Source organism: Carya illinoinensis, chromosome 3 (genome assembly GCF_018687715.1).
Source record: "Carya illinoinensis cultivar Pawnee chromosome 3, C.illinoinensisPawnee_v1, whole genome shotgun sequence".
Taxonomy (NCBI): domain Eukaryota; kingdom Viridiplantae; phylum Streptophyta; class Magnoliopsida; order Fagales; family Juglandaceae; genus Carya; species Carya illinoinensis.
Window position 1 is genome coordinate 17906547 of NC_056754.1, and position 14491 is coordinate 17921037.

The following is a 14491-nucleotide window of genomic DNA, read 5'->3' on the forward strand; positions in this document are numbered from 1 at the left end:
TTTGCCTGTGGAATTCAAAGAGGATAGGATTGTATTTGTGGGAAAGAAGTAGCAAATCTTCAAATTCAATTTTCTTGAATCAGTGCTATTTCTGTATATATTTACATATTAGAAGAAATCAATCATCCACTGGCAGAATCGAGAGTGAAGATAATCTCACAGTCGAGTTTGATGAAATGGTGTTTTGATTGTTTTCTTTGGGCAAGTGGGCAGGTTGATGAAGTTTCTTCCCTGGAAAAGGCACTAATATGCAACACTCTAAACCCGATCATGCTGTATAATGTTGCATGTAGAGTCTAGACCCTTTTTAACCCTGGCTGTCCAGTTTCAAGGAAAACCTGTGGCCAGACAGAGGATGGTTTATAACGTTAATTGTGAGTATTCAATCAAGTTTTTATTTTTATTTTTTCTGTCACCAAAAAAAGGTTGGCTCGGTGATTGAGCTTATTTCCATGGTGATTTAAAAAAAAAAAGAAAAAAAAAAAGAAAAGAAAAGAAAAAAAAAAGAGAGCTTATTTCAATGAGATCTGGTGCACTGTTAAAAGAAGATGAGACTTGTGCATATTATCCTTACCTGAGGACACTATTCCTCGTTTGGGTAAGAGTCGGATTCCTCACATGATGTGTTTATTGTACAATTAGAGATCGAGTTCCAACTTTCGGTCTCCCCCTTTCCCCTTCTTTTCTTGCCTTAATAGACAGGTACCTCCTGATCCCCCATCATTCTGTCTCTTTTGTTAAATCAAAATTAAGAATACTACTATGTAATGAGGCAGGTAATAGACTTGCCCCTTATGCTTGAAATGTGGAGGGTATAGAGTTGTGGGAGGCAAATGTACCAATGTCGGTATCACAAGTTATATTACTTAATATGAACTCCATGTAACTCTTTCATTTTATTAATGGAATGGTTCTTTCCTCTAATTTTTTTTGAAAGAATATTACTCTGATATTTCTTATTGATTGTCACTTAATTACCAAACTTGTATCATGCCAATGTCCCTATCTCTCTCCAACCGTAGCTATTGAGAACATCTGGAAGGCCAAGGATGCAGTTATATATACATGGGAATGATCAGCTGGATGCCGTTAAGCTTGTCATGAATCAAACTTGAAAGTAATAATAGAAATACTGTTTAGTTTGGAATGCCCCAGAAGAGTGGCCCACCATCATCAAAATGATCACTACCAATGGCGCATCCGTGATGTGTTATAAACATGACATGCCAATTTGTCGCCATACGCGCTTAGATATAAAAACAAGGGTAGTAATACTCTTACCATCGACGACTACCGGTTTACTACCATCGATTTTTCTTTTTTTTTTTTTTTTATCCTGCAAATGCTGAACGCCTTTCTCTACTCTCTATCTTATGAAGCTTCTGTCAGGTGATGTGATTTGCTGTAAGTTCCTCTCCCTTGGTGTTTGAATTTTTGTTTTCATTTTGAAATTCAAAAGCAAACATCGCAGACTCATTTTTCTCCTCTCCGTCGCAAATCAACCAGGCCGAACTCATTTTTCTCCTCCTCTTCATCATAAACAACATAAACTTGTTTTTGCCCTCCTCTTCAAACCAACCATCAAGCATCCTCACTGACTCTTATTATTTTGTAAAGGACAAAAGCACGGGACAGATTATTTTGAAAGGGCAAAGTGAAGATGGATTGTATCCAATTTATCTCTCCCAATCCATGAATAAAGTCAAGCCACCTATTGCTTTCATTGGCACCATCATTTCACCACTGATATGACCAGTTGGCATATAAAACTTTGGCATCTTGCAACCTTTGTGTTCAATAAACTTAAAAAGCCTATTTTCTTTACTTTTGTCCAAATCAGTTGTTACTGGGTCCCTATGTGAGTCCTGTCAAATGGTAAGTCCAAATGCCTTCCTTTTTTAGATTCTACTCATGTAACATTTGAACCTTTAGAAAGAATTCACTTAGATTTTTGGAGTTCTCCTATTTATGCTCATGGCTGCAAATAATATGTTTTTTTCATTGATAATTTTTCTTGGTTCACTTGGATCTATCTCGTGCACACTTTAAAGCTGAAAATTTTGAATGCTTTGTCAAGTTTAAATGTATGGTTGAAAGCCTCCTTTCAAAGAAAATAAAATCTTTTCAATTTGATGGAGGTGGTGAGTTTACATCTCTCCAATTCAAAAAGTTCCTTAAAACTTATGGCATTTTTCATGGGATTTCTTGTCCATACACTACCCGACAAAATGAGTTTTGAACATAAACAAAGACAAGTGTAAACTAGTCTAGCTTTACTTGCTCAATCATATTTGCCTCTCACACATTGGGTCGATGCCTTCAGTATTGCAGTTTACCTTTCTCAACCATAAGACATCTTATGGAAAGTTGCTCAACAAGTCACCAGATTATTCTATGCTTAGAGTCTTTGGTTGTGCTTGTTATCCCCTTTTTCGACCATAAAACATCTTTAAACTGATGTACCGATCCAAAAAGTATGCCTTCTTAAGCTACTGCACTAACAACAAAGGTTACCCATACTATGATCCAGCAACTTGCAAGACTCTCATTAGACGCCATGTCATCTTTGATGAAACATCATTTGTAGCTTGTGATTGGGTGCAATCCTCTTCCCTGTCCTTTGCAATCCTTAGCCTCGACAACACCGAGTTCTTCTCAGGTAATGCCTACTAGCTCTCTGTCTTTGCCCATTCCCTCTTTCTCTCCAGTTTCTAACACCTCTCAGTCACCTGAGACCTCCACAAATACTACTCCTCTTATTGATTCCTCTCCATTAGCTTCTCTCCTTAACTCCTTAGAAACCAGTCTTGACACCAATTATCCTCAACCTAACACCTCTTAGTCATCTTACACCTCTCAGTCACCTGAAACCTCCACAAATACTACTCTTATTGATTCCTCTCCATTAGCTTCTCTCCTTAACTCCTTAGACACCAGTCTTGACACCAATTATCCTCAACCTAACACCTCTTAGTCACCTTACACCTCTCAATCAACATCTCCTTTCCCTCCCCCTGAACTACCTTAACCTCCTCATCTCAAACTGATCATTTTCCTCAATCATCCCATTTCATGATCACTCACTCTCAAGATGGTTCTCGTTGGCCTAAAACCTTCTTTAAGTACCAAGTATACTACTCCAACAAGCATCCTCTACTTGCCTTTCACTCCACCCTTTTACCTCCCACACCTAGGGCATATTCTCAAGTAGTCAAGTCTCTCCATTGGTAACGAGCCATGCAAGAAGAAATCAATGCTCTTCAAAATAACCAAACCTAGACACTTTTTCCCCAACCCCCTCATAAGAATATTATCAACAATAAATGGGTTTTTCGATTAAAGCAAAATGTTGATGGTTCTCTCGATAGGTTTAAGTTTAGATTGATAGCCAAAGGTTTTGAACAACAGGGAAGAGTCGACTACACAAATACATTTGGCCACATAGTCAAATTCTCCACCATTTGCACAATTCTTGCAATCGCTACCCAATTTGACTGGCCCATAAGGTAATTGGATGTCTCCAATGCCTTTCTTCAGGCCACTTGTCGCCATGAAGAAGAAGTTCACATGGAGCAACCCATTGGCTTCCATGACCAACACTTCCCAGATTATGTTGGTAAACTAAGCAAGATCATGTATGGGCTTAAATTAGCCCCACAAACTTGGTTTAACTAGCTTACTAGCACCCTGCTTGGTCTTGGGTCCTGGAATCCCAAGTGGTTTATTCTCTCTTTATATCCAATAAGTTAGGGATTAAACTCTTCCTCCTAATCTATATTGAAGACATTTTAGTTATAGGAAATCAGATGTTTACTATTGTAGCTCTTGTTAATTGCTTACAACAACACTTTATACTCAAAGATCTCGGTTTCTTCAATTTCTTCTTGTGTATCAATGCTACTCGAACAAGTGTAGGTCACCATCTCTCTTGGTCCAAATACATATCTGAAATGTTGAATAACACTAAAATGTTAGGTGCCAAACTTGCTAAAACTCCTCTCCTAGTTGGCTCCAAGTTATCTCAATATGATGGGGATCCACTCCCCAATTCATCTAAGTATTGGTATCTTGTGGGAACTCTTCAATATTACACTCTAACTCGACCCGACATCGCCTTTCCCATTAATTGGACATGCCAATTCATGCACAACCCAACTACAGTCTAATGGATAGTCGCTAGGCGAGTGCTTCAATATCTTAAAGGCTCAACCCACCATGGTCTTTTCTTTGGCAAATGTCATGTTCATCTAAATGCTTATAGTGAGTCTGATTGGGTAGCGAAGTTGGATGATCATCGCTTTGTTATTGGGTATGCTGTCTACCTTGGCTCTTCGCTCATCAACTAGTTGAGCTAAAAGACAAAAACACGGGTAAATTGGACTGAACTGGATCGAATTGGTGTGTTTTGTTCGGTGTAAAATTGGTTCAGTTTTGTATTGGTTCTGGTTTTGTTTTTTTAACGCAGGACCAGATCGAACCAGTTCACATATATATTTTAGTTTTTATATTATATATAAAATATTTTTTATATGATTTTTATATTATATTATATATATATTATATACTAAATTGCTAATTAATATAACATGAAAATTTAAAATCTTATTATTCAAGTATAATAATCTAATAATATAAAATTAATACAAGATTTGATATAACATATAAATTTTAATTTTATAATATAAAAATAATATAACATAAAATCATGATCTTAAACATTAACATTAATATGAAGTTATTAATATAAACCTACTTTTGATATATATATATGCATTATATCAAGGATAAATACATTTTTTGGCATGATAAATTATAATATATATTCTTTTTGATAAATATATTTCTACACATTTGATCATATATACTCATATAAAAAGTGTATAGTATAACTTATATGGAGTATAGTAGTATAGTCAAAGAAAAAAACTAAATGTAGTCGATTAGGAGTACTCTCTTTGTGCACAAATCCACATGAGAAAAAAAATGAAACAATTCGTTTGGAGTGAAGAGAGGAGTTATGTAAATAAACCTTAGCTTTTAACCTCAATCAACCTCTTCAATCTTCGGTCTTGATCCTGAACCTGAATCAGTTGAGTCACCGCCACCATAGCCACCATTAGGCATGCCACCCAGCGCGGCGGTATATCTTCACCACCACCACCACCACCCTGATACATCTTAGCAATAACAAGACTGCATATCCCCTGGTAGAAAAGTGACGCCGGATAGAATAACGATTATTCTGCAGGTTAGTTCCAACAGATGATTCATAGGGAAGAACATGAGAAAATCGCCCAAAAACACAGAGAGAAAAGTCTATAGGGTTTAACTGAATATTATCAAATCAAGCAATGTCAAAAATCAGTCCACAAGCTGGACTGTTATAGCCAAAAATCATATTTATTCGAATTTTTTTAAAAATAGCAAAATATCGAAAATCATTCCAAATTAAAATTCAAAATAAAATAAGCAATCTGTAAAAAATTGGGCCAAAATCGGACTTAAAATGACTTCCTAACTGACAAACGAAATATTATTATAAATAGTAAAAAATAACTAAAACTAGTGATTTGGAAGGAAAAATAGCAGAATTTGAGGTCGAAAAAAGGGCACATAGAGCTATACTCGATGTGGATAGCATGCGTGCCGAAAATAGTTTTCCGAATTGGGGTTTTATGCGCGATTCTGAAGCCCGTAACTAAAATTATGGTTAAAAGACTAAAACGCACTCAAAACGCCCCAATTAGGAACATATTACAATCAATTCCCGCCTTTGTACTGATATGCCAACTCATGGTATCTCAGCACCATCAAGGTACAATCTGACAGCTTAGCATCATCTATCTCGGATTTTCCTATATCAAAAAGGCTGAAACGTCACACACACACTCTCTCTCTCTATAATTACAGAGATTCAGTGTGTCCACTTTCTATATTGTATGTAACAAAAAGTTTTAGATTTTCCATTGGACTCATTGAAAAAACTCTGCCTCCAACTATGCCACATGTCAGTGTATAACTGTTATGTGAGTTCGAATGTGTTTGCATGTATGAATAGAGGTACTCTGCATTTCTTTGACTTATTCAGCAGTGCATGTAATAGATATTTTTTAAGTTGTTTTGAGTAGTATGTGGTGCCCAGGTCGATGCCTATACCTTTTTCAGGATTGGCCGCCATGTTAAAAACTCCGAAATCTCACAACAACAAAATCGGTTGGTCTTTGTTTCAGAGCTTCAAAAATTGTTTTTCAATTGCTTTGTGTACGAGAATCAAGGTGAGTCTAGAAGAGAGACCACGAATTTATGTAAGCGAGTTGTAGTGCCAACGTTTTTTGAAAGAATACGTAGAATGTGGTGCTGTGAAGGATTGAATTTGAGAAATAGAGGCCAACAGAGTTTTTGTTCTTATTCTTTGTTGATTTTCAATATATATATTTTTTAAAATCAGGCGGTAACGTCATGTCATTTCACAATTATGCATAGTTAGTGTGCCATGTTGCCTGTACGTAGCACGCCTCATAGTTAAATTCAATTGTATACTTGTATGTGTTAATTAATATAATTATTGTAAAATACTGTACGCATACTACAAGTATATATATAGACAATTTTTTTTAAATTATATTATATGTAACCATATTAATATATGTAACCATAGTTTACTACATTTTTGAATTTAGTAACCATCATATTATCACTAATATATATATATATATAATAATATGATTCTTATAAATAATGTAAGTATACTATAATAGTTTTACTATATTTTTTTTTGGTTGCATATCATTTTTATATATAGACAATTTTTTTAAATTTATCGGTTTGTTATTCCAAGCTCGACTTCTTAAGTGCCAGACCTTGCGAGTACATCAAGAAAATAGATAAAATCGAACCCAATCAGACCAGAACTTATAAAACTGGAAGTACCAGTTTTGGTGATGAATCGATCTGGTATTGATTATTCAATTCTCAAAACCGGTGTATACTAGTTCGATTCTAAAATACATCCAAATTTGGACCGACCATACCATTTACACCCCTATAAATTGGAGTGCAAAGAAACAGTCAGTCGCAAGTCTAGCATTAAGGGTGAATACAAAGCCTTGGGTCTTGTCATTGCTGACTTGTTTTGGCTTCACATGTTGTTTCAAGAACTACAAATCTCACTTCCCACAACTCCTACTATATGGTGTGAAAACCTCAATACACTTTCCTTAGCCTCCAATCTATTGTTCCATGCTTGCACCAAGTATATAGAGGTGGACTATCACTTCATTCTGGATAAAATTCATTCACAAAGATGTCACAATTATGTACACTCCCAAACTTGAGAAATTTGTTGATATCTTTACAGGCTCACCTCTGCTAGATTCATTCTCCTTTGGTCCAAGCTGCTTGTTTATCCTTCACCCATCAGCTCGTAGGGGGATGTTAAGGATCAAGTTACAACTACTTGAAGCATGAAAAGAAAGTCAACTATTCCTTGCAAATACCTCAATCATATCCCTCAATCTCAGCCTCACTCTATTACTGACACAAGCAACACATTAGGGGCATATCAAGTTGTTAGGAGAGCTCATCAGGGCCCTGTCTGAGTGGGTTGGAGAGCTCGTTCGTCGGATGCGGGGGGTAGGGGATAGGGCTGGGTCCCCTCTGCTTTTCCCCCACCCCAGATATATATATATAGAAATATAAATATATATTAATAAAAAACTTATATTTATAGTAAGACAACATAGTTTTGGGGATATCCTAAAACAACGTCATTTTATTAAAAGACTAAAATCCCTCTTGAGTCTAACCCTAAAATCATTCTCAATTTCTTCTCTCTCTTCCTCCATTTGCCGCTTCTCCTCTTTTCTCCTCTCTTCCTTCCCAATTTCTCTCCCTGCAAGATTTATCTTTCTCTCCCCCTTATTTTCTTCTCTTCCTCCCATTTTTAGTTTTTGACTTTTCTTCTTTATGTCTTGAGGCGTGGCGGTGATTTTAATTTTAATTTTTTTGCTATGTGTCAGGATATTTAATTTTGATGTTGTTTTTCGATTGTTTTGATTTTTCTTAGATTTTTCAATCGTTTTCCATTGTGGGTGGGTGGTGGATAGCTGGGAATAGACAGACCAGGGGGTCAATCTGCCCCTCGACATGTGGACAAGGCACCCTGCCCTCGGGGTGTAGGGCCAAATTCTGAGGGGACAAACACCACCCCTTGCACATGCATGGTGGGGTGCGGGATGTGGGCACTCCCGCACCCCTACCCTCACACCCACACCCCTACATGCTATATATATATATTTGTGTAATCAACGGTACTTAGTTGTATATAATCAATTTTATATCACTCTCACTGTTATATAAATAGATATCTAATTATATATTTTTTAGTGGGGAGGGTATGTCATTCGTATTGGCTTATAAATATAATTTTTTATTTTATTTATATTGTAGATACTTATATCATTTAAGAAAAAACAACGTTATTTTATTTAAACATTTTTTTTTAATTTTTTATTCACATTCACAAAATTTAATACAAAATATAACTAAAGTTCTTTTTAAAAAGATTAAGTTCTGCATTTATACACAAATCTTATCCAAATTATTAAAAAAATTATACCAACATAGATTTATATAATATGTTATATCTATTTTGTAATAAAAAAAAAAACTTACAAATTGATAGATCAATTAGATGACATCAAAATATAAACTTTCGTGGACAAAGGACAACCGTTTCTACAATCTTTGCATAGGGTGAGTGGTTTGTGGAATGAATAATGATACTCTTATATTTTCTTTCTTACTTATTTTAAAAATTGAATAAAAAATAAAAGAATGTCAATTTCTTTATAGAACTGAATTTATTTTTAATTAAATTAAATAGTTATATTGATTCATTAATTTTTTTTTTAGACTATACAAAAACGTCATTTCCAACTTCATATTTTCAGTACAGATTTAAAGATTAAAAGATAAAAAAATGAATAGTAAAATAATAATAATAAATATAAAAATTGTTATAAAACTTTCTAAAAGGAAAGATAGAGATAGAACTCAGAGAAGTTATGAAACTTATGAATTTCTTAAAGAATTCAACCATATTTATAGGCGTACAAAGGGGAATGTGCATTTGACGGCTAGCTCACTATGCTAGTACTATGCTAGCACTATGTACTATGCATATGTCGGCTAACTCATTATGTTGGTACTATGCTAGCACTAGGCACTATGCATATATGTCGGCTAACTCACTATGCTGGTACTATACTAGTACTATGCACTATGCATATGTCGGCTAACTCACTATGCTGATACTATGCTAGCACTATGCACTATGCATTTGACGGCTAGCTCAAGGTGATCATACAATTTATTTTACAACAATGTTATTTTACAACACTCTCCCTTTGGATGACCACATATAATGAATATGCCTCGTTCAAACCTTGCCAAGGAAAAACCCTGTGGGAAAAAATCAATGACGAAGGAAAAAGAGTACAATATTCATATATATCGTAAAATGCTTTAAGATTGCCTCATTAAAACTTTGCAAAGGAAAACCCAGTGGGATAAAACCTTAGCGAAGGAAAAAGAGTACAATCAGTATAAGTCTTCAAGACATTACTCCCCCTGAAAAGTGCATGATAAAAGGTCTTCAAGTCTCTGCATTCTAATGTTCTGCACAATCTTCTTAAATGTTGCAGTTGGTAATACTTTTGTGAATAAATCTGCCAGATTATCATTTGATCGTATCTGCTTGATTTTAATTTCGCATTTCTCTTGAAGTTCATGAGTATAAAAGAATTTAGGTGAAATATGTTTGGTTCTATCACCTTTGATATATCCTCCTCTAATTTAAGTAATACAAGCAGCATTATCTTCGTATAAAGTTGTTGGACTATCATTAATCACTGGAAGACCACACTTTTCTTGAATATGTTGGATCATTGATCTTAGCCAAATACATTCTCGACTTGTTTCATGAATTGCAATGATCTCTGAGTGATTTGAAGAGGTAGCAGATAGTGTTTGTTTGACAGATCTCCATGATATAGCAGAATTTCCATAAGTAAATACATATCCAGTTTGAGATCTACCTCTGTGTGGATCTGAAAGATAACCTGCATCTGCATATCCAACTAATTGTGGACTTGAACCATGTTGATAAAATAATCCCATATCAACCGTACCTCGAAGGTATCGAAGGATATGTTTAATACCATTCCAATGTCTTCGAGTCGGTGCAGAACTATATCTTGCAAGTAAATTAACTGAAAATGCAATATCAGGTCGAGTGCAATTTGCAAGATACATCAGGGCTCCAATTGCACTGAGATAAGGTATTTCAGGATCAAGAATTTCTTCATTGTCTTCACAAGGACGAAATGGATCATTCTGCACATTAAGTGATCGAACAACCATTGGAGTACTCAGTGGATGAGCTTTGTCTATGTAAAAGTGTTTCAAGACTTTCTCTGTATAATTTGACTGATGAATGAGAATTCCATTTGGCAAATGCTCGAGCTGCAGGCCAAGACAAAATTTCGTTTTGCCAAGATCCTTCATTTCAAATTCATTCTTTAAATATGTAGCGGTTCTTCTGATCTCTTCAGGAGTTCCAACAAGATTTAGATCATCAACATAAACCGCAATAATAACAAATTCGGAGTCTGATTTTTTAATAAAAACACATGGGCATATTGGATTATTCTCAAATCCTTCTTTCAATAGATATTCGCTAAGGCGTTTATACCACATGCATCCGGATTGTTTTAACCCATATAAAAATCTTTGAAACTTAATAGAATACATACTTCTGGATGTACTCAAATTAGAAGTTTCAGACATTTTATATCCTTCAGGGATTTTCATATATATGTCATGATCTAATGATCCATATAAATATGCAGTGACCACATCCATCAATTGCATATTCAATCTTTTTATAACTGCCAAACTGATCAAATATCTGAATGTGATTGCATCCATAACAGGAGAGTATGTTTCCTCATAATCAATCCCCGGTTTCTGCAGGAAACCTTGTGCAACAAGTCGTGCTTTATATCGCATAATTTCATTGCTTTCATTACGTTTACGTATAAATACCCATTTATATCCAACGGGCATTACACGCTTTGGTGTTTGTATAATTGGTCCAAAGACATCTCGCTTTTCTAGCGAGTTTAATTCAGCTTCAATAGCTGATTTCCATTTTGGCCAGTCATTTCTACGTCGACATTTTTCGACAGTTGTTGGCTTAATTTCTTCATTACTTCTGGTAATGTTAAGAGCCATTTTATATGAAAATATGTTGTCGATAACAGTTTTATTTCTATTCAAAATTTCTCCTGTACTCATGAAATGTATCGAGATCTCGTTATTTTCAGGTACCTGTCCCTCTTCAAGAGAAGACATTTCATGAAATACCTCTTCAGGAGGTTCTTTCTCAGGAGATTTACTCTCTTCAGGAGTATCAATTACTCTTATGGCCTGTGTTGGTATGGACTCTTCAGGAGTACCAAATTCATTTTGTATTTTCCTCTTCCGAAGAATTTTATCCTTAGCACCAATAGGCATTCCACGCTTCAGGCGTATCTTAGACTCTCCTATTGCTATTTTGGCAACTTGTCATTTAGGGACTGCAATCCTTGCTGGAACATTAACAGCAGGAATATATGATTTTACCACACCTTTAGTGTCAATAAATACATCCGGTAATTGGTTTGCAACACTTTGTAAATGAATAATCTTTTGAACCTCTAGATTGCATTCTTTTGTACGAGAATCAAATTGGGAAAGAGTTTTATTTTCCCAAGTAATTTCCTGTCGTGCTTCAGGCACCGACTTCTCATTACCCAATATTGGAAAAATGGATTCGTCAAAATGACAATCCTCAAAACGTGCCTTAAACATATCCCCTGTAAGAGGCTCAAGGTATCTGATAATAGATGGAGAATCAAACCCAACATATATCCCAAGTCTACGTTGAGGGCCCATCTTTGTACGTTGTGGAGGTGCAATTGGAACATATACAGTACATCCAAAAATACGAAGATGAGAAATATTTGGTTGATGACCAAATGCAAACTGTAATGGTGAATATTTGTGATATGCTGATGGCCTAACTCGAATTAATGATGCTGCATGAATTATAGCATGTCCCCAAGCAGAAATAGGAAGATTTGATTTCATAAGTAAAGCTCTAGCGATTAGCTGAAACCTTTTAATCAATGATTCAGTTAAACCATTTTGAGTGTGTGTGTGGGCAACTGGATGTTCAACATCTATTCCTATTGACATGCAATAATTATCAAAAGCTTGAGATGTAAATTCTCCTGCGTTATCCAATTGAATAGTTTTAATTGGATAGTCAGGGAATTGTACTCGTAGCTTAATTATTTGTGCAAGAAGTTTAGCAAATGCAATATTTCTAGTGGAAAGTAGACAAACATGTGACCATCGACTTGATGCATCAATTAAAATTATAAAATATCTGAACGGTCCACTTGATGGTTGAATAGGCCCACATATATCCCCATGAATCCTTTGTAAAAAAGATAGAGATTCAAAAACAACCTTTGAGATAGATGGTTTGAAAATCAATTTACTTTGAGAACATGCAGAGCATGGATATTCATTAGGTAAGATAATCTTCTGATTTTTTAGGGGATGCCCATATGAATTATCAATTATTCGTCTCATCATTATTGATCCCGGATGTCCAAGGCGATCATGCCAAGTCATAAATATTTTGGGATCAATGCACTTCTGGTGCATTACAACATGTGATTCCATTTTTCTCATTTCTATATACTACAATCCAGATGAGAGGGCAGACAGTTTTTCTAATACGAGCTTCTGGCTCGAAATTATTTTAGTAATGAGAAGATGCTCTTTGTTGTCTTCGTTAATGGTTTCAATATGACAACCATTACGACGTATATCTTTAAAACTCAATAAATTTCTTCTGGATTGTGAAGAAAATAGAGCATCATTAATATAAAATTTGGTGCCATTAGGCAACACAATATAAGCTCTTCCGGAGCCTTCAATTAGATTCGATGAACCAGAAATGGTATGAACATAGACTTTGCACAATGTTAGATTTTGAAAATATTTTTTATCCTTAAGAATTGTGTGAGTTGTAACACTGTTAGCCAGACATACATCTCTATTATTCATTTCAGAGATAGAAAGTTCATCAATAAGACTCATGATTCTACAAAATATATAAAACTTTCATCACTATAAAACATTGCAGAATAAAAATATTTTATAATAATATAAAGGAAATATATTGATTAAAAAGGAACACTTCCATGATCAACTCTACCACTAGAATCTTCAAAGAAATCAGAAACATCAAGGCTTGTAATATCTTCTCCATCTATAAAATTTAAAGCATATGATGGTTCAGCAAAATTTGTTTCAAATTTCTTTATTTTTTCTTTTATAGAAGATTGATATAAGTCAACCAAGTGCTTAGCTGTGCGATAGGTACGAGCCCAATGTCCAGTCATACCACATCTATGGCATCCATCTTCATCTTTCTTTAAAAATTTGTTTTGAGGACCTTTGCCCTTCTCTGAGTTGAACCACTTCTGGCGGTACGGTGTATATCTATTATTATCCCTTTTAGTGTGGTCACTTCTAGGATCTCCACTTCTATAGTTTTTCTTACCACGTCTACGCCCTATTTTCCTTTGAAAAGATGCACCATTCGCTTCTGGGAATGATGTAAATCTAGTATCATTCACTTCAGGGAATGATATAGAACCAGTAGGACGTGAATGGTGATTTCTTAACAAAAGCTCATTATTTTGCTCAGCTAATAGAAGACAAGATATAAGTTCAGAATATTTCTTGAACTTTCGCTCTCGATACTGCTGCTGCAGGAGCACATTTGAGGCATGAAAAGTAGTATATGTCTTCTTTAACAAGTCATCATCAGTGACTTTTTCACCACATAATTTTAATAGCGAGCTAATTTTAAAGAGTGCAGAGTTATACTCACTGACACTCTTGAAGTCTTGCAACCTCAGGTGCATCTAATCATGACGAGCTTTTGGGAGGATTACAGTTTTCTGGTGTTCATATCTCTCCCTTAAATCATTCCACAAAATAAGTGGATCTTTCACCGTTAAATATTCAGTTTTTAATTCTTCATGAAGATGGTGCCGAAAGAAAATCATTGCCTTAGCACGGTCCTGCAGGGACTCTTGATTTCCTTCTTTAATTGTATCTCCCAGGTTCATTGCATCCATATAGATCTCAGCATCAATGATCTAAGATAAATAATTTTTTCCAGAAATGTCAAGAGCAACGAATTTCAATTTTGTAAGATTTGACATTTTTCTACATATATAAATCAGGAACATAAGTATGTTTAATATTTCATATTCATTTTGAAAACTATAAAAATATATTGAAAAACTTACTTGAAGTAGAGGACTTCTAGTTTCAAAATCGTCAAAACTTTCGTGCTGATAAC